This window comes from Pelophylax lessonae (assembly GCF_965119305.1).
Source record: "Pelophylax lessonae genome assembly, chromosome: 6".
In the NCBI taxonomy this organism is placed as follows: domain Eukaryota; kingdom Metazoa; phylum Chordata; class Amphibia; order Anura; family Ranidae; genus Pelophylax; species Pelophylax lessonae.
This window is the reverse complement of record NC_138773.1, coordinates 283,256,401-283,283,649: the sequence shown is the minus strand read 5'-3', so window position 1 is coordinate 283,283,649 and position 27,249 is coordinate 283,256,401.

The window sequence follows — 27,249 nt, the reverse complement described above, 5'->3', positions numbered from 1 at the left end:
GTTTTTTTTCTAAATTTAGTCATGATGGATGGTAGTTAGCCCAGACTGATTTATAGTCTATTTGTTCACTTGGTTTTCCCCCTTCTGCCAGTAGGTGTCACTGGCACCTCTGGGATTAGTATGAGAAGCTACAGCAAAACTAAGTTATGAAAATTCATGCTTCCCCTGGCTAACTAGTAGGAGGTTTTTTGCCACTGCTGCATGCTGGGGGAGAGTATCAGTATTTTGGGGAGGGCCATGTTATCTCTCACTTCCCCCAGAGCTGTGGTCTGAGGAGAGTGTATGTGGTGAGCTGAATGATTAGGCTTAAGTCTTAGAGACCAGCATATGTATTTGGAACACAGGAGGCCTGTCCATCCAGTTACTTGAGACACTTGACTCAGGTAGCCTTGCAGAGAACAGGAGAGGAGAAAACGATGTCTGAGATGATGTACCAGAGGTGATGCTAATGCTTGAGGTTCTATATAGAAGGAACTTTTGCAGGGCCTGAGAAAGCATCACGATGGGATCACTAGGGCTATTGCTACTGCTACTGGGAATTATCTGGTTGCTGACAAAGATGGATGCGATTAAAAAGGTACAGGATGCTGGATTCAGCCAAAATGCCCTTTTCCTGTACTGGGTATCATTGTTGTGCTATTAAATCTGCAGGTAAGTAATGGGTATCCTGAACTCCCTACCCCTCTCTCCCTGGAGTTTTGGGTTTGAGCTAATGAAATCCTTTCTGTTTGCATCCTAAAGTGACTGGTGCCCATCTGTTCACATTTTCCACAATTGCCAAGAAGATCTACACCCCGGGGTGTTGACCCACCCCTGTCCCTAGGGGTACCATCATGTCTCTGGGGGTCAGGTTGGTACTATACATAACCCTTCAGTTCTATAGAAAGGAGCAGGTGACAATGGCTGTGAATTCTGGGAGCCATGATTACCCATAGGCTCCCATAGCTCAGTTATCGACAGTCCGTCCTCTCCCCTGCAGCAATCGCTCACTGACACAGAGGAGCTGGAGCTGCGAGATCACGTCTGAATAATTTTTGTCAGAAGACAATTCTTGGTTCAGAGAGTTGAATATATGCCAAGAAGTGTCCAAGTATAGCTCCAAATAGAACCTCATTTTCAGGGCTGCTATTAGAAATCGCGGTGCCCAGTACAGACTACCTGGCAGGGCCCCCCCCCAAGAAAATATATATTTAGCTAAAATTCCAATAAAATCACTATTAGCAGACACAAATATAACATAACTCGCATAATTCCTGCTAAATCTAAAAAAAAAAAAAAAAAAAAAAAAAAACGATGTTAAATAAAAAAGAAGATGAGATGACAAAAATATTCAGGCTGGGCCTGTATTTGTTGTCCATCACTAATCCCCCTGTCTGTGTGGGCCCCCCTGTGTGCTCGGGCCCCCTACAAGAGGGCTGGTGGTCCCCCCCCCCCTATCAGCGGCCCTGCTCATTTTTATGGAGTATGGCAGATATACAAATTCTGTACCTGCCCAGTAATGCTCCCCAAGTATTGCCCAAAAGTGGATCAAAATGGAGAATATAGCAGGCACTAAAAGTCAACTGGAATATAACCGCATCTAAGAGAACATTGTAGAGTACGGCAGTCATTTATAACAAATGTGCCCAGTAATAATGTCTAGTAGGGATGCACCGAAATGAAATTCTTGGCCGAAGCCGAAGCCGAATAATAATGAAATGCTTGGCCGAAGGCCGAATACCAAATGCGGTGTTTCGCATTTTTTCCATTTATTTTGCCATGTCCCTTAGCATAAAATAAGGGGCACGCTGATGGGCACGTTTTATGTTAGGGGGCACTCTGATGGGCACATTTTATGTTAGGGGGCACGCTGATGGGCACATTTTATGTTAGGGGGCACTCTGATGGGCAAAACAAAACATTTAAATCAGCGTTGCTCTTAACATAAAATATGCCCATTAGCGTGCCCCTTAAAATAAAATATGCCCATCAGAGTGCCCCTTAACATAAAATATGCTCATCAGAGTGCCCCTTAACATAAAATATGCTCATCAGCATGTCCCTTAGCATAAAATAAGGGGCACGCTGATGGCCACATTTTATGTCAAGGGAGCACTCTGTTGGGCACATTTTTTTTCTTTTTTTTTTTAAGGGGCACTTTATAGGGCACTCTAATGTAATGAGCATGACAAGTGGCAACAACATATGGCAGTCTGCACACTAATGCTTGTGCAGCTACCGTATTCTCCCCCAAATGTGCTCAGCTCCACATACCTGAACTGCAGCCAGAGCCAAAAGCCGCGAACAGGGGGGCGGGGCGTGCACATAGTGTCACGCTCGCTGGACCTAGTGTGAAGGAGCCGCAGTCAGGAGCAGGGGGCGGGACGCGCGCGTGACGTCACACCCCCTACTCGCGGCCGGACAGGACACCGGCGGCGTGTGAGAAGGGAGCCGGGAGCCGCAATGAGGAAGGGGAGCGGTCCGGGCGGAAGCTGACATTGTTCGGCACAAAATTATTCGGCCTTTTGACTTATTCGGTCGATCACCGAAAGTGCTACTTCCTCTATTTTTGGCCGAATAATGTTCGGCCGCCGAATATTCGGTACATCCCTAATGTCTAGGTGCAAATCACTGTCTTCACTCCAAGTAGATTAACCAAATTATCCTCTAAACAAAGCAGGCCACAGCAGTCATACCTTTCCTTATGGGTCACTTATGACGCAGTCTCATTATATATAGGACTAGTAAAATATATACCAAAATCACAAACAAATGTATATTCATATAAAGGAACACCTAGGGTAATAAACTGATGCCATTGTCAGTTTGTATGGCTCTGTAGCTGAAGCAAAACACACAAACACTAAATAGTTCATTGCAGGGTATATGGCTCTGCTATCAAAATTATCCACAACATCACACAGTGAAGATGGCAGTATACCACATAAAAAGTCCATAACAACCTACCAAGAGGCTTATGAAAGTCGTATCTACAAAGCTCTGTAAAGCATAAACATATCCAGCAAGTCCTGTGTAAGGTGATAAGGTTTAATTAATTTACAGAGCTTACATCAAAATAAGATATATGTAGTAAATCCAGGGTTGTCAACTAAGTGGATAAAAAGTAGTCCAGGTGTCCGAAAAGATCTAGGAGTATCCAAAATAGAGTCCAAAAGAGTTTTAGTGAGGGATTCCAAGGGTCCACAGGAATTCTCAAGTATCAGTAGTCTCATTGTCCACTGCTCAAGTGATGAAGGGTAAAACAATCCACGGTGCGGGAAAGTAACGGCCTGCACCTGAGCGGTTTTACCGATCCTAGCATCAAAGAAGGGCTCATCCTCTCTACCTTGAGACTGTCCTTTAAAGGAGGAGGCATTCACAACTGCATTCTCTGATAAGAGTTTTTCCACTTATTTGCTCATATCATCCACATATATTATGTTTCAGGATTTATTGATGCACACGTCAATTATTTGGACCAGACCTGGGCATTTTACAGCCCCAGGGTTACATCTGGCCCTTTGGCTGTACCTGTCTGGCCCACATCAGGTTAGTTGAAAATGCGGGAGTGTGGGATCCCTGGTTCCAGGCTGCCCAGTCAGCAAGTGAGCTTCTGTCCTTGCTGGTTCACCTGTTGCCAAGATGGCAGTGGTCACACTTCTGCCCTTTCCGAGTGGCTTTAGCCATGTAGCAAGCGAAGTGCTGCACCTCGAGTGGCTGGGGTGGACCATGGGATGTGGGCAACAAGGATATGATGCGGGTGAGAGCATGTCGGGATGTGTTGCCAAGTCCCACACTCCACCCCACATTTAAGATGCAGAGCCTAAACACACAACAGTAAAATCCTCAAATCATCACTGACTGGAAACTTCACACTGGACCTTATGCAACTTGGATTCTGTGACTCTCCACTTTTCCTCCAGACTCTGGGACCTTAATTTCCAAATGAAATGCAACATTTTCCACAATCCATGTTGATTTTGGAAGCAATGTCATCTCCTGGTGTTGGTCCACTGTTATTTTTTTTTTTTTTTTTTCAAATCCAAAATCAGTGCAGCCATCTACCTGGAAATTTTAGAGCACTTCATGCTTCCCTCTGCTGACCAGCTTTATGGAGATGCTGATTTCATTTTCCACCAGGACTTGGCACCGCCCACACTGCCAAAATACCAATACCTGGTTTAATGATCATGGTATTACTGTGCTTGATTGGCCAGCAAACTCATCTGACCTAAACCCCATAGAGAATCTGTGGGGTATTGTCAATAGGAAGATGAGAGACACCAGACCCAACAATGCAGACGATCTGAAGGCTGCTATCAAAGAAACCTGGGCTTCCATAACACCTCAGCAAGGCCACGGGCTGATTGCTTCAATGCCACGCAGGATGCAGTAATTCATGCAAAAGGAGTCCCGACCAAGTATTGAGTGCATACTATACTTTACATGGACATACTTTTCAGTAAGCCAACATTTCTGTATTAAAAAAACTTTTTTCTTATGTAATATTCCAATTTTCTGAGATACTGAATTTTGGGCTTTTTAAACCATAATCATCAACATTAAAATAAAGAAATGCTTGAAATATATCACTCTGTGTGAAACACATCTATATAAAATATGAGTTTCACTTTTTGAATTGAATTACTGAGATAAATTACCTTTTTGATGATATTCTAACGTTATGAGGTGCACCTGTATGTGTGTGTATACATATACACATATATATATACACACTGAACAAAATTATAAACACAACGCTTTTGTTTTTGCCCCCATTTTTCATGAGCTGAACTTTAAAGAGGAAGTAAACCCTCCTCAGGAAGTTGTACCTATAGGTAAGCCTATATTAAGGCTTACCTATAGGTACTGTAAATATCTCCTAAACTTGCACCGTTTAGGAGATATTTACCTTTAATGGAGCCAGTGACGTCACTGGCGCATGCGCTCTGAAGGAACGGCTGATCGTGCCGTTCCTTCAGAGCCCCGTGCCGTGACCGTCGGCTCCCGCGCGCGCGCGCGGGAGTGACGTCACCGCGGCTCCGGCCAATCAGATGGCCGGATGCCGCGATCCCGGAAGGCGGTCCGCTCTCATCTGATCCCCCATAGAGGGCAGCGGGGGCTGTGACACCTCCCTCTCCGCACTGCAAGCGGAGACGGTGCTGTCATCCGCCGGCTCAGCGGGGATCGCGGATCGATCCCCGCTGAGCAACACGGATCCGCCTACGGAGGCGGACCGTGTGAAAGAGGCCTTAGTGAGCACTTCTCCTTTGCCAAGATAATCCATCCACCTCACAGGTGTGGCATATCAAGATGCTGATTAGACAGAATAATTATTGCACAGGTGTGCCTTAGGCTGGTCACAAGAAAAGGCCACTCTAAAATGTGCAGTTTTATCACACAGTACAATGCCACAGATGTCGCAAGGGAGCGTGCAGTTGGCATGGTGACTTCAGGAATGTCCACCAGAGCTGTTGCCCATGAATCGAATGTTCATTTCTCTACCATAAGTTGTCTCCAAAGGCGTTTCAGAGAATTTGGCAGTACATCCAACCGGTCTCACAACGGCAGACCACGTGTAACCACACCAGCCCAGGCCCTCCACATCCAGCATCTTCACCTCTGAGACCAGCCACCGGACAGCTGCTGCAACAATCGGTTTGCATAACCAAAGAAGTTCTGCACAAACTGTCAGAAACCATCTCAGGGAAGCTCATCTGCATGCTCGGCGTCGTCATCGGGGTCTCCACCTGACTGCAGTTCGTCATCGTAACCGACTTGAGTGGGCAAATGCTCACATTCAATAGCGTCTGGCACTTTGGAGAGGTGTACTCTTCACGGATAATAAACAAATGACCAGGCGCTCCTGGGGTGCCTGTTGGGTAGGGGGTGGAAACGGCCTGTGAAGCTCCCAAGGGATTGCTATGCTGCCAGCCAATAACCATGGAATGGAGGCTGACACAGAAACAAATATGTGAGCAGCGCGTAGGGACACCGGGATCCAGGGGAAAAAAACAGGTAGACGTCCAGTGTTAAAAAAAAGTGCAGTTTATTGGTGATAGAGACCAGAAAAGGATAGTCAATTAAAATGTATACATCACCCTGGGCAGGAATTAGACATGGGCACCGGCAGCGTAAGTGCTGGAAAATCTACCGCCAAATACCGCTATGTGGTGTGTGTCCAAAGCCGGAAACCAGCCGGCGCAGGGATAGAATATCTCCGCTGTGTTTCCGGTGTGATGACGTGTACCGGAAAGACGTCACTCGCTATGAGGAACCAGGGTGGAACGCAATCAATCTTGATTGACGCAAAACAAGATTGATTGCGTTCCACCCTGGTTCCTCATAGCGAGTGACGTCTTTCCGATACACATCATTGCATACAGCAGAGATATTCTATCCGTGCCCCGGCTGGTTTCCGGCTTTGGACACACACCACATAGTGGTATTTGGCGGTTGATTTTCCAGCATTTACGCTGCTGGTGCCCATGTCTAACTACTCCTGCCCAGGGTGATGTATGCATTTTAATTGACTATCCTTTTCTGGTCTCTATCACCAATTAATTGTACTTTTTTATACTGGACGTCTACCTGGATTTTTCCCCTGGATCTCGGTGTCCCTATGCGCTGCCATCAAACGTATGTGTTCTTTTAATGGATGAATCCCGGTTTTCTTAGATCTTTGAATTCAGCTCATAAAAAATAGGGGCAAAAACAAGTGTTGTGTTTATAATTTTGTTCAGTATATATATATATTGTACAGTATATATACACACATATTTATATTTATATATCTTTGCTTAACTTTAAATCAGCCATTACTCTTGAGATTTACAGACTGCTCTCCCCCCTACTACCTTGATCTTAAATCAAGGCATAGTAGACTTCTAGGGAATGACAGGTCCAACTAATATTTCCCTGTCATTATTTTGAATCCTGGGCTGTGACTGCTGTATGCTCGATACCTGCTGATGCTTTACATGTGTTCCTCTATTTCTGCAGTAATGTACCCTTTTCTTTTATTGTAGAGCAAAGGTTCCAATAACAAGATCAGCAAAACAAGGTTGCAGCCGATAGAGACACGAGCTTTGTAGTATTGTAAGAGACAGACATGCTTTTCAGAACAGTTTAAACACCATTTAAAAGCCGAAGCAACCTTTTGTTTTTTTTTTTCTTCTTCTTTAAACTGCAGAGGTTATGATAATAAATGGGGGAACAGGGACACTGGATTTGACATGCCGTGGGCTCTGTGACGCCTTCTTCATTTTTAGACAAGTTTGAAGGAAGAGAATGAAAAAAAATAGTTTCTTCTTGCAACCAAAGAAAAAGAAAGTTTAAATTTGCCCTGAAAGTGTATCACTTTCTATGGGGATTCTGTGATATTTTCGAAGTTACACTTATTTTTCTTTCACAGGATGGGAATGGGACATATCAGCAAAATGAAACAAACACAGGATGGGAATGGGATGAAGTCAGTAATACTTAGTAAACAATAGCGACCAAATGTGTTTGCGTTTTCATCAGCCTGGGCTCATAGGCGTGCGCAGGGGGTGTGCCAGGTGTGCCTGGGCACACCCTAATCATTGCGTGCAGTGCCGATTCCCACTATTGCCTGGGTTTCCCCCCATGTTGCACTCCCAGAATAGAGAGTAGGGACAGGGGACAGTATGGTATTTACTGCCCCCCCCTCCTTTTCTAAATGAACACAGTGAATACACTCACTGTGTTCATTCATACCTGAAGCATAGTAAACTGTCTTTACTGTGCTTCAGTTTATGTTACATAGTAGGTGAGGTTGAATAAAGACAATAGTCCATCTAGTTCAACCTGTGTAGGTGTGTGTGGCCGTAATCATCTCTCATACCCCTGAATGTTCTGATCCTTGAGATGTACGTCTAAGAGTCTTTTGAAAGCCACCATACTTCCCTCAGAAACCACCTCTTGTGGTAGAGAATTCCACAATCTTGTAGCCCTAACAGTAAAGAACCCCCCATGTTGCCTGAGGTTAAAACGCTTCTCCTCTAATCGCATTGTATGCCCTCGAGTCCTCATGCAATCCTTTCGACTGAATAGCTTTTTTTCTATGCTGAGATCACCATTGAGATATTTATAAATTGCTATCATGTCCCCTCTCAGGCCTCTCTTCTCCAGGGAGAATAAATCAAGCGATTGCAGACGCTCTTCATAATTAAGGTTCTCCAATCCCCTAATTAGTTTAGTTGCCCTTCTCTGGACTCTCTCCAGCTCCAACACATCCCTCCTGAGGACTGGCGACCAGAACTGGACAGAATACTCCAGATGCGGTCGGACCAGAGTTTTATAAAGTGGAAGGATTATAGTCTTATCTCTGGAATACATCCCTTTCTTTATGCATGCTAGTATTCTGCCGGCTTTGGCAGCTGCCGCTTGACATAGCATGCTATTGCTTAGTCTATCTGCTTAGTCTAGTTTATGAATGAACGGTAGGCTGTTTAGCACAGAGTACCATTCACTGTCCAATGGAGCTGAGGCTGCAGAGAAAGGCATGCGTGTTTGAGCTCTGGGGTGCACACCCTAATGCAATAGGCTGCACACACCTTTGCCTGGGCTGCTGTGAGCCGGAGACATAGAGAATAGTCTGTAGAACCTCATGAAATGGCCTGGGTTACTCAAGGAACATGTCCCTGGCAGAACTAAATAAAGTTAATAAGAGCTCATTCCCCACATGGGTTTGATTTACTAAAAGTTAATAGAATGTTCACTTTGCAGGGTAAGCTGCACTTTGCAAGGGATGTTTCCTCCAGAGATTAGGGAATGAGATGAGGCTCCACTGACCTCCATTAGTGGAAGCAAAGACATGCTGTTTTTTTGTTTTCCATGCAAGGGATTGGGTATTCTTTGCTAAGTGAGATTTCACCTCATTCACTAAGCAGTGGGAAAAATTCCCTTTCAAAGTACAACTTTCTTTGTAAACTGAACAGTCTATTTGCCTTTAGTAAATCAACCCCCATATATGCACTAAAGCACACAAGTGTCATCATATGTGTTTTTTGTACATGGAGGCATGTTACTTTCAGCAGCCCATTCATTTTGAGCAGACTGTTAATGTATAAAGAATAGCAGCTGCATAATTTGTATAAGACATTGAAGTTAAATCGAATGCAATTTTACTTCAGCTGATTGCAATACAGGGGGGGGGAGGATCTGCGCTGCTCTGTGCAAAACCATTGCACAGAGCATGTAAGTATAACATGTTTATTATTTAAAATAAAAAGTGTACCTTTACCTTCCCTTGTAGAAATCATTAAAATACTGTAGATTTCTTACTGTACAATTTTATGTTTATTATGTGGTATTACTGTAACCCCATTCTGGATGAAAGTGGTTATAAAGGCAAAAGTTTTTTTTTTATCTTAATGCATTCTATGCATTTAGATAAAAAGCCTTCTGTTTGCAGTAGCCTCCCTAATACTTACCTGAGGTCCATCTCTATCCAGTGATGTTGCACAAGAGACTCGGCTGTCCGGGACTCCCCTCCTCATTGGCTGAGACAGCAGCACGGTCTAATGGCTCCCACTGCTGTCAATCAAAGTCAGTGAGCCAATGAGGAGATAAAGGGCCACGGCTCTGTGTCTGAATGGACACAGGGAGCTGCGGCTTGGCTCGGGTGCCACCATAACAAGGGGGAGTATTCCCCAGCTCCAATCCCCAGGGGCTCTACACACATTGGCTGTTACTTCTTATATTGATACTGTACCATAATTGTCTTATATGCGAACATTTTTACGTAAAAGCCTTTGTGTGTATAGATATGTTGGCTTCTGGGCGACCTATATTGTATGTTACATGTTTTTGTTGTGTCTTCCTGTTTGTGAGTCCCGTGTACACTGTAAGCTACGGTGACAGTCACTACTTTGTTTGATTTTGTGATATTGGTTTTAAACTTTTCTTGGAATGCTAAACATTGAAATATAAGTATATAAGTTTAACCACTTCAATACCGGGCACTTTCATCCCCTTCCTACCCAGGCCAATTTTCAGCTTTTAGCACTGTCGCATTTTAAATGACAATTGCGCGGTCATGCAACATTGTGCCCAAACAAAATTTTTATCATTTTTTTCCCACAAATAGAGCTTTCTTTTGGTGGTATTTGATCAAAAGACCGAAAATTTTGAAAACAAATAAAGTTTTTCTTTGTTTATGTTATAAAATGTTGTAAATAAGTAAGTTTTCTCCTGCACTGACGAGCGCTGATGAGGCTACACTGGTGGGCACTGATATGCTGCACTGACTAACACTGATGGGCTCTGATGAGGCAGCACTGACAGGCACTGATGAGGCAGCACTGATGAGGCGGCACTGATGGGTACTGATGAGGCTGCATTTACGGGCACTGATGAGGCGGCACTGATGGGCACTGATGATGCTACACTGATGGGCACTGATGAGGCGGCACTGATGGGTGATGAGGCGGCACTGATGGGCACTGATGAGGCAGCACTGCACTGATGAGGCGGCACTGATGGGTACTGATGAGGCTGCACTGACGGGCACTGATAAGGCTGCACTGACAGGTTGGCATCCCTAATGGCATGGGCTGGCATCCCTGATGGGTCTGCACTGATAATCAATGCGCTGATTATCAGCGCAGGACCCCCCCCCCCCGTCAGGAGAGCCGCTGATCGGCTCTCCTCTACTCACGCCTGAGGAAGCACGGACAGAGGAAAGCCAATAACTGGCACTTCCTGGTTACAATGTGACCAGCTGGGATTGGTCACAGCTGATCACATGGTAAAGAGCCTACTTCATAGGCTCTTTGCTGGGATCGGAGATGTGGTGTGTCAGAGTGACACACCGCACCACCGATCGCCGCTCTGCACGCCCTTGTGGGCGCACGCAAGCAGCTTATCCTGCTGGAAGTCATATGACACCCAGTCAGGTTAACTTAACCAGTTTGCGCCCCTCATCCTGTTATATGGCAGGCGGGAAGTGGTTAATAAAATTTACTATTTTTCAGTAATGAAATCCTAACATGGCCCTGTTGTTATCATAGTAACTCCTTTTTTGCTTCCCAGGTAGCCTGTTCCTAGGGTTCTGTATTATATTGCCCCCATAGCAAGCTCCTTGCTGTGGGGGCACTCAACAGGAGGGAGGGGCCAGGAGCGCTGAAGAGGAGGATCTAGGCTCTGTGCAAAATTAATAAGCAGAGCAGGTAAGTATGACATGTTTGTTATTTTTTAGAAAAAAAAAAAAAACTGACTTTAGTAGCACTTAAGGCCTGAATTCACATGTCAGCGTATTGATCGCGGGCAGAATCGCCGCGATTCCACCCGCGATCCGGAAATCATTGCAAATTGCGGGACGCCTGTGCGTTGCCCGTGATTTGCAATAGCACCCCAAATGCTGTGCGATGTTGCCTCGATTTCCACCTGCCGAATCGCGGTAACATCGCGCAAAAAAAATCGCAGGACGCATTATGCTCCAAAGAAGCTCTTGTACTTTTTTGGGCGTAATGCGTCCCGCGATTTTTTTTGCGCAATGTTACCGCGATTCGGCAGGCAGAAATCGCAGCAACATCGCACAGTGTTCGGGTGCTATTGCAAATCACGGGCAACGCACAGGCGTCCCACGATTTGCAATGATTTCCGGATCGCGGGCGGAATCGCGGGCGGAATCGCGGCGATTCTGCCCGCGATAAATACGCTGACATGTGAATGCAGTCTGAATGAGCAAAGGAGGCACAGACCACAGCGGACAGCAGCTTTGTAAGTCGGGGGGGGGGGGGGGGGAGTGTTAAATGTATTAGCAGATTTAAACACTAACTAATTGAAGCCAAACTCTATATCACACTTTATAATCAGTTACAGCAAACCATTTTTTTTTTGTTTTTTGTTTCCTTTTGGGCTAAAGGTTTTACATGAATAAATAAAAACTGATCATTTTAACCACCCCTGCCAGTGTTAAACGGTTTGTCTCATCCATGTAAACTGATACTTTCTGCTGAAGGGCTTGAGCTTTTAAAAAACATCAGACTTACTGGCTGGATCACCAAATGAAAACAGAAAGAAGAAAGCCTAAAAAAGAAAACTAATGCAGCCATCACATCTAAGAATAGGTAAGCTGCAATATAATAAATGTTTGCTTTTGAGTTTAATACTGCTTTAAGCCAAATGTTATATCAAGATTTTTGAGAGTTTAATACTATTTAAAGTCCGCTTAAACTTACAGAGATACCCATAGGTTTGCACCAGTAGAGAAATAAACCAATCAGAGACAATGTGCAGCATTACTAAGCATATGTAATAAGGAAATATGGCTGCTCTTGAATATTTTTATATTTACAAACTATACAAAAAAAATTAAAAATGGGTTGTAAAATGTTGGTGCTCACTAATACGATTATTTATTTATTGCAAGCATTTAAACAGCACTGACAATTTATGCACCACTTCCCATATTGTACATTCACATCAGTCCCTGTCCTCAAGGAGCTTACAATCTAAGGCATGGGTCTTCAAACTATGGCCCTTCAGTTGTTCAGGAACTACAATTTCCATCATGCCTAGTCAATCTGTGAATGTCAGAGTTTTACAATGCCTTATGGGATGTGTAGTTCCGCACAGCTGGAGGGCCGTAGTTTGAAGATCCCTGATCTAAGGTCTCAGTTTTACATGCATATATACACATACTAGGGCCAATTTAGAAAGGAGCCAATTAACCTACAGCATGTCATATTCAGGTTATTTGTGAACCTATCGGGGTACTTAACTCCTACAACACCACTAAGTGCAAGCTCACACCCTTAGATCATCCTGCCATTCTATGCAGATTTCTATTGGCCAGTAAGGCCTCCCATTGTATTTTTAGCCACTAGGAGGAGGGCAGAAGGATGTAACCCAAAGCATGACCTGATCCTGATGATCATAGAATAGAGTTGCAGGCCCTATGGACCGGGAGCTGCTTTATGAGGTTATGAATCCTTCAAAGGTTTGCTTTAAAGAGATCACATTCACATATAGATCTACAGGAGAGAAAAAACAACTGGAAAAAGACCATAATTTCTCTTTAAATAAGTCCCCTGCCATCATTAAATATTGGAGGAGCAGGGGTTTCTGGATCATAAATCTTCATCCTTCATATTTTCTGTTCCCTTATTCCTTTGTCCAAGTAATACATTGCAAAGAGTAAACATTTATAAATCATTTCCTAAAGAACAACAAAATGCTGTAACAAGGTAGCGAAATCGAGGCGACTTCTGGTCCTTTGCCAAGAAATCTGTTAACGTCAACATTCCTATGCACTGCTTGCAACGTTCAATATTACGCCGCTGTTTGTTTAAAACTTAGCCTAAACACTAGAGCGGTGTACAAAATAACCGAGTCCTTGTTTGGTAAACAGATAATGAAATAAGACTGAGTGTATTATGTTTTCTACAAATACCCATAAACATTTACCACAATACATAATAGGAGATCATAAAGTGTTAAAGAGACCTTAAAGAGGAAGGGAAGGCAATGCAACCACCCACCTTTTAAAGCTGAAATAAAGGGGTTAATACTCACCTTTCCAATGGTCCCTTGCCAGTGCCGGCATCTTCTCCTGTGTGCGGGTCTTCAGCCATCTCCATAAGTTGCTTCAGGATAACGTTACTTCTGCGCATGCAAGGAGCCTCATCCCGGCACATAGGGATTGGCCCTGCATGTTAAGCTGAGCTTGCCTGCTCATTGTTTGTTACAACTTTAGTTCCGCTGTAAATGTTACCTACCCACTGCCTTATATTTCCTTCTTACAATAAATCTCAATGTAAACAACTTTTTTTTATTTTCTGTGACAGTAGTGACTGTAATGATATCCCGTAGTGGACACACAAAAAGCTGTAGCAACCGGCCATATTGTTCAGTCATTATAGGTCAGCCATGACAGTCTTGCAGAACAGTTATACAGCAATATTATCATCCCCCCCACCACCACCACCTCCTTCAATTTACCTCCTTCAATTTATGGAATGCATATGTTTTACACTTCAAAAGAGCCGTTATCTCAACTGAGAGACATCAAACCCAGCACTTAGGCCTATGCAGAGCTGTAAACCGTAACTGAGTCCTGGCAGGATGTCTGTTTCTTCCGTCCAGGCCTATCGTAAAACTTTGACCAAATCCATTAACCTTCTTAGCGGTATTCCCGAGCGTGGCTCGGGGTTACCTTTCAGAGGCAAAAGCGGTAACCCCGAGCCACACTCGGGGTACTGCCAGAAGCATCGCTGGATCCTGTAAAAGAGGTTACTTACCTTGTCACCGGGATCCAGCGATGTATGCGGGTGGTGTGCGGCGGCGGATCTTCCTCCCGATCCTCTCCGTGCCCCGGCTTCCGTCTCCTGCGACGTGACGTTCGCAGGGGGGGTGGAACCGGTGGCAAATTCAAATGTAAAACACACCAAACACACTGATACCATTCAAAATAAAATAAATTCACATTACATTGCCCCCCAGTGCCCTTTCCTGCAGTTTTACTGTACTTTTTATGTATATATATATATATATATATATATATATATATATATATATATATATACATATACGTATATATATATATACATATATATATATATATATATATATACATATATACGTATATATATATATATATATATATATATATATATATATATATATATATATATATATACATACATACATACATACTTTAACTTATTTATAGTTTTTTATTGTATTAAAATGTATGATTTTGTGTTTCAAACTTTATCATACCCAAGATGTTATAAAGAAGAACGCACAGTAAAAAAAAAAAAAATATGTAAATAGTTGGTTTGGGCTGCTCATTCTCAAGAATTACATGCAAAATAATGGTACCGCTTTCAGCACCTAAAATCCGAAAGAATCATACCGCCAAGGAGGTTAAGAATAACCAGAACTAATGGGGATCGTAAAAGGCAATCATAGAGCCCTGCCCAATTCAAAACTTAACAAATACACCCACGATTCATAAACTCAGACAGGAACATGACACATTAACAATAAGTATGCATTTGGATGAGAATTGTCATGCTGAACGAATTAAGGTCATACGTGACTACACTAGCACATATAGAAGGAAAGATAGCGGTCAGATATTCCCTGGTTGACAAGTGTGTAGTATCCCTGGATGTGAAATTACATGCTGAACGATAAACTATCAGTTTAAAGAATGTAACCAAAACATATTGGAGGATATGAATAGTAGTGTAAAGCTGTTCAAAGAGGAGGGACCTGATATTGTCATGAACTCAGGACAGCCCATGGCCACTCTGTTTTATTGGTCAGAGGCATCTGTCAACACCCCTTTGATCCCAGAGAAAAAGAGAGAGCCCTAACCAGTTCAATATCAAAGCAGGAACGTCTATCAAGTTTGAGAACCAATCACACCTGACTCATTTATTGAACTGTGATAACACCCAGGACGTTGACTGCAAGTATTCTTCCTCCTCAATCCTACCTTATTTTTCTATTGCTGAATTATGTCTCTATTTCTTTGAAATGCCTTTTTTCTGTAAATATTTTATTTGCCCCAACTTTGACTTTTTCATTATTAAAACCTTATTTTTAAATGTTTTAACCTTGTCCCTAAGGTCTTAATGCAAGCTAACAAAGAACCTGTGTCTTGAAGAGTGCTACTGTATAGGATAAATCCTATGAGCATACCTGTCTGTGGTGACAGTGTGTGTTACAGACGATTATTCTAAGATCATAATTTGGATTTCTAAAATTACGAGCTTCCTCCTGCTCGGACCAAACGAAGCTGGTGGCAGTTAAAGGGTTAATTAGCCGAGTGACAATCACTCTCAGCCTGCTGGCACCTAGATTGTGGTCCAGCGAGCTGCAAAATCTTTGTGCAGGGTGCAGCTGATAGTGGCATTGTTACAAAAGTGATAGCTGGGGGTGAGATTAACTGGTCCTTTGTCACGAGTTAGTGAGAAGGACAGGGATCTGATAACTGCGACCATCACAGTGACTTTTTCCAAGTGGTCACATGACTGCAATTTCCCAAAGTCTGCCCATGGAGGGCTGACAACGCCACTGACTAAATCCCACTAGCATCCATAACTCAAGGCATTGTCGGCCCTGAGAAAATTCAGGTCCTCCAGCCAAACAAAAAACACATTCACCTAGAGTTTTATGGTCATGTGACTGTTACTATCACGTGACCATAAAGCTCCTGGATAGTGCGTCTGCCTGTGGAGGTCCAACAACACCACATACATCATCACACCAGCATCCATAGCTCAAAGGTGTTGTCGGCCCTGAAAGAATTCAGTCCCACCAGTCCATGGTGGTTGCTAAGGAGCGGGCTGGGAAGTTGGCTGCCACTTCCTTAACAACCAATGAGTCATCAACTGTCAGCAGGGAACCTGACTGCTGAATGTAAAAAAAATAATTGCCTGCAGAAAAAATCAAGTTCGGTATAGATTTGGAGGAGAACCCCATGCCAAAATTAAAAAAAAAATGTTGTGGGGTACCCCCAAAATCCATACCGACACATCAAGAAAGGGAGGGGACAAGTGAGCGCCCCTCCTGAACCATACCAGGCCGTATGCCCTCAACACTGGGGGGGGGGGGGGTTGCTCTGCCCCCCCATCCCAAATCACTTGTCCCCATGTTGATGGGGACATGGGACTCCTCCCCACAACCCTGGGCAGTGGTTGTGGGGGTCTGCGGGCAGGGGGCTTATGTAAATTGGAAGCCCTCTTTAACAAGCCCGCTGACAGCTGATGACTCATCGGTTGTTAATTACCCGGTGGCTGGCTTCCCAGCCCGCTCCCTTGCAACTAACTATACACCGTGTGTTAAAGAGAAAAAAAAAAACCTGCAAAGTGCATCAAAAATGCAACAATAGCTTTTTTGGTGCAGCTTTATTAAAGTCTATTACACTAAAAATGCAATGTGCTGTGGGGAAAAAAGTCCCTGACCCTTTCCAAAAAACGCAGTGCCACAAAACACACAGGTATGAACTACATCCGTAGGAAACCATAGGGTAAATGTCACTGTTCAGCTTGGCTTGTTCCTTTTGCCGTTTGGCTTCTTCTATGAAGATTCTTTTACTTGGTAGTCCCACTAAGGAGTTGAGGTGCTATAAAGACCCGGTGAAAGGAATCAGTGCTCTCGTATGGGAAGCAGAACAAAGGAGCAACAGCCGCAACATGCTTGGGAGCAGTGGCAAAGAGTAGAAAAATGTACCCACTAAAGCAACATGTGTGAACATGTTCCCTTTGGAGTATCACAAGTAGGCCTCGGAAGGAAGAGGAAAAGACCTTCTCTGAGAACTTACCTCTTGATCACAACTCACTGCTAGAGTAGTACTTAGAAGTAAGGTGACAACATTTAGAAAGTGGGTGGTTGTATTGCCTTTCCAACAACAGACTTATCTTTCTTTCACTTCTCCACTCTCCACTCACTTCTCCGCTCCTCCATTCAGCCACCAGGAGTAAAAGGAAAGTTCTGCAAAAACTATACAGTAAATCGCCAGAGTTAAACCTTACACAAAGTCATGGATAGTGATGAGTATGAACATGGTAGGGTTTCAGATTTTGGGGTAAATTTGCAAATGCAAGGAAAGTATGAGTGCTTATTCTGCACCCTACTGAGGCCATTCGGAGCCAATTGTTAACAAACAGCACTAAGAAAGGAATTTTCAAACAAATGGCATGGGGCTGGGAGCTGTCCAGAAAAACATGTGCCAGAGCAGAAAAAAATTTAAAAATTCAGTTTGGCAGGGAGCGTGGTTTTAAGGGAGAAATTTGGGATACATGAACAATAAACCTTCATGCTCAAATCTCTGTCCCACATCGGCTCTAAGACCGAGAACTGAGCGATCACATGACCATTGATCACTCAGTTCTCTGTCTGCTCAGGGAGGAGAGCAGTGACTGTCAGTCACTGCTCTCTGTTCTGCTCCTCCAGTTCTCACTGGAGCACCTGGCAGGAGAAAGGGTGGAAGCAGCTGGCTAAGGCTCTCAGTAGCGTGCTAAGAGCCACAACCAACTATTAATCAGGCTGCTGAGTTGATTCAAACAATATGTTTAAGATCATTCCAGAGTCTGGAACGGCTCTGAGACATCAGTTAATAGTGGGGCAATAGCTCGGTCACAGGAGAGTAAGTAAGTGCTCTCCTGTGATCAACAAGAGAAGTATGGCAAAAAAAATCTCTTTTAACCACTTGCTATCTAACATATGTATATAAATGTCCTATTACAGCCAGGTAAGCAGCTGATCATGATCTGTGTTTGATTAGCTGCTTTAAAAGGCATGAGAAACATAAGGGGTCTAAAATATCCCTGATGTCTCCATAAAGAGTAGCTGTCACCTGCCAAAAGCTATTACAAGGGGGTTTATTTGCCCTCTTGTGATAGCAATAAAGTTAAATGAAAAATGAAAGAAAAAGTATAAAAAAATTAATTTAAATGAAATTAATAATAATAATAAAAAAAAAAAAAAAAAGCATCTTCGTCCCCCCATGCACACATGCAAATGTACGTATAGATTGGGCAGGCATATTTAAATATCAAAATGAGATCAATAGTTCCAGAACCATAACTCACGATTAATTCTAAATGAATAACCTTTAAAGTGTAACTTTTTAGGTACCGTAGTTTGTCGCCATTTCACAGGCAAGCGCAATTTTAAATCTTGACATATTTACTCAATGCAACGTCATCTTTATTTTATCAAAAATTGTGTATTATATTGTGTATGTGTGCACTAAAATGTATTTTATCAATAATTTTTTCCGGAAAATTTGCATTAGATACAGGAAACATCTACACAAATATTGTGCAACATAAAAAATTGCAAAAGCCATTGTTTTATTCTCCAAGGCCTCTGCTTTCAGAGAATTAATAATTTTGGTGGGTTCTAAGTATATTTCTAGCAAAATAAATGCTGAATTTAACATGTATATGAAAAACTTCAAAATCGCTCTGGATGGCTACTGGTTAATAATGCTTAAAGCACAACATTCAAAAATGAAACATTCTATTAAATAACATTCCTGGGGGATGCCCTTAACTTGCCTGTGAAGTGGCACACCTGTACAATGTATACCACCTACTGCTGCAAAATTTACATGAATAGAAAAAATCCTGCCAAAAGGGAAAGTTCAGCTTAAAGTGATTCTAAACCTTCATTTTTTTTTTCAAACCAAAACAACAAACATGTTATACTTACCTGCTCTGTGCAATGGTTTGCACAGAGCAGCCCCAATCCTCCCCCCGCCGACACTCCAGGCGACCCGTGCATGCTCACTTCTGATCCACCCAGTCTGCGTCTATTGACACAGACCAGGCAACTCGGCACACCCCCCACCTTGTCACGGCATTTGATTGACAGCAGCAGGAGCCAATGGCTGCCGCTGCTATCAATCTACCCAATGAGGTGGGTGACAGGGGCGAAAGCCGCTGCTCTCCTGCACGTCGCTGGATCAGATTGGGCTCATGTAAGTATTAGGGGGGGCTGGGGGGCTCAAGGGGGAGCAGGTACCTAATTTTGACAGGTACCCACTCCCACTTCCGCTTGGATTGCCTTGGCAATCCAAACGGAAGCTCTCCTCTCCCCTTCCCTACCTACAGTCTTCTGGGACACGTCACAGGTCCCAGAAGACTGTGGGACCATTCACAAAGTGCAGCGCGGCTCGCTCATGCGCAGTGAGTAGATGGCTGTGATGCCACAAGCAGAGTTGAACCGCTTTAAATTGCTGGTAAAGTTCCCAGCTGCTTCAACCTGTTTGTAAGCAAAGCAACAGGGGGTTTTCTTCATCTATACCAGACCCTTATCTCAAATGAGGGTCTTGAAAGGATGTTAATGGGGACTCCACAAAAAAAAAAAAAAAAACCCATACAAGACTAAAACTTTTTTTTTTATATTTCAATATTTTTTATTGAAAAGATCTGGAAATATCAAGTATACTATCTAAATAAAAGCCTGTTCTCAGGTTGTCACCATGTAAAAGAGATAAGTCCATAAAATAAGAACAAACAAAGATGACATAAACCATTATCAAAAAAGGACAACCTTTAGTCAAGGGATGTTCCCAGGTAGGCATTCTGAGATTACAAAGACAAATAATCATAGTCAGGGAATAAAACTTAAACCTGATCTACAAGGGATCAGGAGCACAACGGTTCTAACCATACAAGACTCTTATCCAAGCATGCAGCCTGTCTGGCCAAGAATAGACTGTCCGGAACCAATGGGCCCTGTCTGTTCAGGAGTGAAGGTCAGAAAGGCAGAAGACCAGCAGTCCGGACCTTCATCCTTGAAAGCAAAGGGATTAAATGCCAGGCATTCAGACCCGTCCAGCTGCAGCCTGCCATAGACTTTGACAGGTTTCCATCAGTGGGCCCCCCCTAGGTGCACTAAAACGCTGGAAGGGATGCACTGCAGCTAGACAGCTCTGTGTGTCCTTGCCCTAAATTGTTGGTGCTGTATAAATGCCATACCTGTAAAAAATAAATAGAATAAATAAATCCCTTCACTCATCCCTGCTAGGGACCTACATCTGTTAGCCACATCTCTGATCTTGCCTACTGCTGCATTGTACTGTTAGCCTATTCCAATGCCATTTGTCAGTCCTTTAATCTTTCCACTTAGCCTGACCTGCAATAAAACAAATATTAAGAAAATGGCATGAAACAATCCAACGTGTTCATTTGACGATTATCTCATTATGGGAAATGTATTCACATTTTCATGGAATGGTTGTGAGAAAACATGGGAGCTGAGTCTAGAAGGTAAATGAATAATTCCCCATGCCAGGATGTCTGGCTGATAATTCCCAGAAGAAAACATTCTTTGTGCTCACATCTATCAACCTTTTGTAACCGGTTTTAGTGGGCTTTAGTTTAGTTTGGCAATCTATTTGTTTCCAAAGGTGTCTGCACAGATTGAACTAGAGAAAATATTTGTTTTATTAAGGGGCAGCTTAACCTTTCCTTAAATAAAAAAAGGTTAGGGTAATCATAAGGTTATTGCAATCAGACCATGTATGGTTTGTGTCATTTGTGGAATTTTATGTAGAAGTCACACAATTCTAAAGATGTTTAAAGCCCAACGTCGGTAAACTTGAAAATTATACTTTGCATGGGGTGCGCTCCCATTGCAAGGGTTAGTGGGTCATTTAGGAATAGGTGACTTGTTAAAGAAGATTTTCTTGCCCGATCCTCCACTCCCCTGCGCTTCTCGACAGGTCCCAGCAGCATCTTCTCCCCTACACTCCAGTGATCTGAGATCCTGACATCATCAAGATCCTGACACCATCAAGCCCTGCACTGGAAGTGAAGATGCAGAGGGACAGTCCATGCCAAAGCGTGCAGGAGCTCCCTCTGCTGGGGGAGAAGAGGATCAGGTAGGTAAAAGCATTTCTCCTCTCTTCTAGATTAAATGCGCAATTTACCCGTGCACTGCAGGGGATCATTTTTCATTCTCTTGGAGTTGGGCTTTGAAGAAGAATTCCAAGGATGGATATTTTATAAATAGTTACTGGTCATTCCACCTGGAAATCACTGAAGTAGACACTTCTACCCCAGTAACTTCTGGGTCCCTTTACTGTGGGCTGTCCTGCTGCATTTTGAACATAGGAGGTCACCTGCTTAGCACAGGAACCATTCAGAGAATGCTTTGCATTTTGTGAATGAATGCAAAGTGTTCTCTGATTGGACAAAGGGAGGGGTGACGCGACACAGAAGAGAGTTGAGATCACTGAATTAGCAGTGTCTACTACAGTGATTTCCAACTTCTAGGAGCATCAGCCCGATATGGTTTAGTTAAAGCGGAGTTCCACCCTTTGCACCTTCCGTTAGCTTAGAAAAACCTGAAAAAGAATTGGATAATTAATATATTTTTTTTTTCACTTACCATGTTTTTAATGAAAATAGACTTACCTTCCTTCCTCTTCCTCCTTGTGCGACCGCGCCCCCCGACGTCATTTCCTCCTTTGCATTGCGTCCTGGGAGATAAGCGTCATCAATCCCAGGATGCAATGGGAATGTCCTGCCGCTACTCTGATTGCCGATCGCAATCTACAGCGCACGCGCAAGATTGTGATCAGCATTTTGGGTAGCCAGGAACCAGGAAGAGGTTACGCAGCGGGGGACACCACGGCTTCAGATGCCCACACCGGAGATGGCCACGCTCTGCAATCAATTTTAAAGGTAAAGAATTTATCTTTATTCTATAACTGTAATGTATTGTAATGTGGGGTTAGTTTTAGAGTAATTGGGGATATGTTAGGATTAGACGGGTATTTTTAGCTTAAAAATATATTTTCCGCTTTAAGAATGGAGCTGTTTTAGGTGGATGATTTGAATGCTGTTGACCTTCCTTGACTTGAGGTAAAAAAAAAAGAGGTTGAGCTACTTTCCTTTATGCGGTGCACCAGGTGGGGATTGGTTTAACACATTTGCGGTGGTGGATGAAGATAAAAGTTTTCTCTTATAAAGTTTTTATATATACAGTATACGTGGACTCTGATTTGGGATTCACTTCACATCCATTTTTTAATTATGTATATACAAGAGTTATCACTGATTTTATGTTCGCTGTATAAGAATATGTTGTGTATATTAAAAAGGTATTTTTACGGATACATTTTATTATTGTTTAGATTTATATTGATGTAAGAGCTTCCTTTTCATTTATGAATTTATCATTAGTTTGAAAATTTAAGGGCACCAGCTTTATCGCATGCGCAGATGCATCGCTTTTGGGCACAGTGTAATATTAATAGGATTGATAAGAATACGGCATAATCAGCGTGTGCAATACATTTTCAGCTCACAAGATTTCTTGCAGGATCAGCATTCTGTCCCCTCTCAACAGGCGCTGTCATTCCAGTTGGAACCTACTGCTGTCACACTACTGAACTGTGAGTGTACCCAGCTGGTACAGCTTTGCCACCGGGCTTGTTGTGAACTGTTGCTGCATTTCTTCAATGCAAGTTTATTACACCTGCCAGTGTGAATTATTGACTCTGCACCACGCTGCCACTCCCCCCCCAAATAAATCAAAGCAATATTTTCACTTAAAATACACAAAAATCATAATTACATAATAGGGGGACCTATGTGAATTAGCCCTTTTTTAACAGTTTTTTTTTACATTTTTAAAATTATTTTATTTTACAACTTTTTAAAATTATTTATTATATTTTTTAAAAATTATTTTTTTACAGTTTGTTATTTTATTACAGGACGGGGGGAGGGGTGATCTCAGACTAACAGGGGGGGCATACAGGGGGGATCAGAAACAGGCAGAACAGGGACGGGGCGGGGAAGCAATTACAGGAACCATGCCCTGTGTCTGTGTCTCTCCCTGCAGCAGCTGAAAGCTGGCGGGAGAGAGAGAAACAGGCTTTCAGCTGCTGCCGAGAGCCACACAGGGCTTTGTGTAATTCCCTCGAGCTCGGGCCCCACTATGTGCTGGGGCCCCCTAAAGTAGGACTGGTGGTCCCCCCCCCCCTATCAGCGGCCCCTGATGCAACAAAAAAAAAAAAGTATTTTCAACAGAAAAAAAAGGAACCAATCATTTGGAATTTTAGATAATTAACCGGTTGCCGACCGCCGCAAGTACATATACTGCGGCGGTCAGCCCCGGCCAAGCAAAGTGATGTACCAGTACGTCACTAGTCTGTCACTGGCTTGTGAGCCAATAGCGGGCGAGCGTGCGCCCGCTGAGGCGCGCGCCCGCCCCGGCTCGTTCCCAGACAGTCAGTGCGTGTGACCGGCGGACTCGATGTCTGCCAGTCACTCGCGATCGTTCGCCGGGAAGGGAGAAAGGCAGGCGGCTAATGTAAACAAGCCGCCTGTCATTCTCCCCTGTGTAAAAATGGAGATCAGACGGTTCTACTATGTAGGACCGTTGATCTCTGTTTTTACACTAGTAGCCATATCCCATCACAGTTAGAAGCACGCCCCTAGGACACACTTAACCCCTCCCTCTCCAATACAGTTAACCCCTTCCCTGCCAGTGTCATTTTTGCAGTAACAGTGCATATGTATGGCACTGATTACTGTAGTAATGTCACTGGTAACCCCAAAAGTGTAAAAAATGTCAGTCAAGGGTCCGATCTGTCCGCCGAAATGTCGCAGTCCCGCAAAAAAATTTGCAGATCACCGCCATTACTCGTTAAAAAAAAAACACCTAAAAAGACAAAAATCTTTCCCTTTGTTAGTAAACGCGATAACTTTTGAGCAAACCAATAAAAATACGCTTTTTGTGATTTTGTTTTTTACCAAACATATGTAGCATAAAACAAATTGGCTGAAAATGTTAAAAAATTTTGACTTTTACATTTTTTGGGGGGAATTTCATACAAAAAAATGTGAAAAATATTGTTATTTTTGCAAAACTGACGCGCTTTTTTGTTTATAGCGCATGATTAAAAAATCGCACAGGTGATCAAATACCACCAAAAGAAAGCTCTGTTTGTGGGAAAAAAAGGACGTCAAATTTGTTTTGGTACAGCGTCGCACGACCGCGCAATTGTCCGTTAAAGTCACGCAGTAAAAAATCGCAAAAAACCCCCTGGTCAGGAAGGGGGTAAAATCTTCCGGGGCTTAAGTGGTTAATATTAGCTATTTAAAATATTGAAAATCAAGATTTTATTCAGTACAAGGAAACATTTTTGGATTTGTAAAAGACACATAAAATAGTGCATTATACGTTTATTATCATATAACAAGGAATACAAGGAGGACACTTCTAAATTAGACCTGGTCTGGCTGAGACTGTAAAGATAATACAAATGCAGGTAGTGTAGTTATATTATGTGACCTCTGCTGGACCAATAAACACCTCAATGTGTTTCATGGATAATCAATTTATTTTGGAGGAATGTTGAGGGGGAATCCACCCTTAAAATTGTAACTGTTTGTGGGTGTGCCAAACTTAGGGGGACCCCAGAACCTATAAAAGGTAAAATATAAAAAAAAAAACAAGATTTACAGTGCATTCTGAAAGTATTCACAGCGCTTCACTTTTTCCACATTTTGTTATGTTACAACCTCATTCCAAAATGGATTACATTCATTATTTTCCTCAGAATTCTACAAACAATACACCATGATGACCATGTGGAAAGTGTGCTTGCAATCTTTGCATCCCCATCTAACCTTATGGAGCTTGAGTGGTCCTGCAAAGAAGAATGGAAGAAATTGCAAATGTGTGCCAAGCTTGTAGCACTATACTCAAAAAGACTTGAGGCTTTAATTGGTGCCAAAGTTGCTTCAACAAAGTATTGAGCAAGGGCTGTGAATACTTATGTACATGGGATTTTCCTTTTTTATTTTTAATAAATGTGCAAAGATTTCAAAGAAACTTCTTTCACGTTGTCATAATGGGGAATTGTTTGTAGAATTTTGAGGAAAATAATGAATTTAATCCATTTTGGAATAAGGCTGTAACATAACAAAATGTGGAAAAAGTGAAGCACTGTGAATACTTTTCGGATGCACTGTATGGCATTGAGATGTCACCAGTGGTGTCCCTCGGAGACAAAAGAAGTCATTGCTGAATATCAGTTTTAACCACTTGCCGACTGCCGCACGACTATTTACGTCGGCAGTCAGCCCCTCACAGGCAGAGCGACGTAGTACTACGTCGCTGGCCTGTGAGGGTCTAGGGAGCGAGCGCGCATCCCTGGAGGCGCGCTCCCGCGTGGTCACGGACCCCCCCCCGCGCGTGTGACCGGTGGACCCGATGTCCGCCGGTCACTCGGCGATCGTCGGTGCAGAGGGAGAAAAGCAGGCGGCTAAACAAGCCGCCTGTCATTCTCCCCTGTGTAGAAACAGTGATCATACGGTTCTACTATGTAGGACCATTGATCACTGTTCCTACACCTCAAGCCACAGCCAATCACAGTTAGAATCACGCCCATAGGGACAAACATAACCCCTCCCTCTCAAAAAAAAGTTAACCCCTTCACTGCCAGTGTAATTTTACAGTAACAGTGCATATGTATAGCACTGATTACTGTAGTAATGTCACTGGTAACCCCAAAAGTGTCAAAAATGTCAGTCAAGGGTCTGATCTGTCCGCCGCAATGTCGCAGTACCGCAAACAAAAATCGCAGATCGCCGCCCTAATCGCAGATCGCTCTACCCCAACGTCAATTTCGTTGGGGTAGAGCGTTGCACGACGGCGCAATTGTCCGTTAAAGTCACGCAGTGCCGAATCGCAAAATAGGCCCTGGTCAGGAAGGGGGTAAAATCTTCCGGGGCTTAAGTGGTTAATGGACTGACTCTAATACCATATCCTGGCCATTAATTAGACTAAAGTTTAAACAGACTTCTTAAAGTAAATCGCCTTTCCAATAACACTGAATATAACGTCTCATGATTCTAAACATGCCTGCTGAACATTTTCAAGGTTCAGCCTATGATGGTAATTGAGTGAACGTGTTTGAAGTTAATATCTCGTGTTTTTGCATATGGCAGAGAAGTGTAGACTTCCCACCTTGTAATTCCCCTATGCTGTTGCAACCTTTACATTCATGAATCTTACATCATGTTTCCTGCAGAGTGGATCATGTGTAGCAAATCTTTAATTCCTGTGTGTAACAGAATGGCATGCTTTGAAGTCCCACTGATAAACCTGATAACCCAAATACCATTTCTAGGGCTAAGCTCAGCAAAAAAAAAAAAAAAAAACAGTGCTGCACTTTGCAGTAGGTTCTATATTTTGAGGATTTTGGTTTTGCCAGATCAGAATTTTGTCATGTTACCCGGTGCTCCAACAAGCAGATGGTCACAGACTGAAAAGCCACAATAATATCCACCCATAAAAACTTTCACTCATTTCTATAAGTCAACTGGCTTCTCATAGAGCGCTCTCTGTGGGCACACAAGCTCTACTCAGAAGAAGAATACACACTGACCGGCCATCGCCAGTGCGCCCCCCCTTAGAACTACTTCTCCCACATGGCTCTGGGGCCAGAGGTGATTTGTCCAGGGTGAGCGTGGATGAGATGAAGCAATGCTGCCGGTTTGGATGAAATTTGGCAGGCGTAACACATGGTGGGGATTGAGCCAATGGGAGGCCATGAAGGTGATGTACCCATGTCAGCAGATGGTGAGAAAAGGCAGCAGTAGAAAGAGAGCGATCACAGCCACCAACAAAAGGAGAAGTTGCTGCCAGGCCCACCAACATTGGATGCCGAAGCCAGGTGAGTGCTGAACTGTGATGTCTGGGGACACATCAGAAATAATCCGGCTGTGTCATGATGAGGAGCAGTAATCCGAATACAGC